The sequence below is a fragment of the Octopus bimaculoides genome, chromosome 3, assembly GCF_001194135.2.
Source record: "Octopus bimaculoides isolate UCB-OBI-ISO-001 chromosome 3, ASM119413v2, whole genome shotgun sequence".
Classification (NCBI taxonomy): domain Eukaryota; kingdom Metazoa; phylum Mollusca; class Cephalopoda; order Octopoda; family Octopodidae; genus Octopus; species Octopus bimaculoides.
In genome coordinates this window covers 134,434,377-134,435,625 of record NC_068983.1, presented here as the reverse complement: position 1 = coordinate 134,435,625, position 1,249 = coordinate 134,434,377, and positions in this window count along the sequence as shown.

Sequence of the window (1,249 nt, the reverse complement as noted above, 5' to 3'; positions counted from 1 at the left end):
AGCAATTTCAGGGGAGGGGTAAGTCGATTACATCTGGTACTTATTTTATCAACTTCAAAAGTATTAAAGGCAAAGTCAACCTCAGTGGAATTTGAACTCAAAACATAAAGATGGATGAAATGCTGCTAAGCATTTTGTCCAGTGTGCTAATGAGTCTGCCAGCTCACTGCCTAATAATAATAATAATAATTCGTTCTACTATAGGCATACAGCCAGCAATTTTGAGGGAGGTGGCATCAACCTATGTTCATTGACTCCTGTTCAACTGGTACTTATTTTATTGACCCTGAAAGGATGAAAGCCAACCAAAGTTGACCTTGGCGGAATTTGAACTCAGAATGTGAAGATGGACAAAACATCATTTTGCCCAGTGTGCTAACAATTTTGTCATCTCATCACCTTAATAATAATAATAATAATGGCTGAAGGTGATTGGAATAGAATTCTGGGTAGAACTCCTACAGAAAGTTTGTCTCTTTGGACAGTAAAGATTAACAGGAGGATTCTAAGCACTTGGAAGACTACTGAAAGCTTGTGGATACCTAAGGTTACAGGTAGTAACCTACTACCCACATAAATCCTGACCAAAGAAGACCAAACCTGAGCCAAACCAAAATAATAATAATAATTTTTATTATTTTTAATAGCCATAAGGACCCAAGATATTGAAAACAATTTAATTCTTTCTAGTTTTGGCACAAGGCCAGCAATTTTAGAAGAGAGGGAAGTGAAGTCATTTACATCAACCCCAGTGTTCAACTAGTATTTATTGGCCCTGAAAAGATGAATGGCAAAGGTGACCTCAGCAGTATTTGAATTCAAAATACAGAGCTGAAAGAAACGCTGCTAAACATTTCATTTAATGATTTTGCCAGTTTGCTACCTTTTTAAAAAATGGGTAATAATAAGAATAACAAGATCACTCAGAGCGTAAACCTCTGCCAAAGCAATACCAACGTCCTCTCAAAGATTAGCTAGAGATGATTTTTAAAATGAGAATGTCTGAAATAAACTCGACTGCCGTCACACACGAGAATACTAGAAATGAACCTGACCACTCTCAAAAATTAAGTAAAAAAACTGGTAATATAATTCAGAATCCTTGTCCCGGAACAAATCAATCCCATAATCTAGTCAGTTCGTGCCAGTCATGAGGCCAAACATCACTGAAAGTTTCATCCGAATCCATCCAGCAGTTCTTGAGATATCTTGTCCACGGACAAACAAACAAACAAATACGACTGAAAAC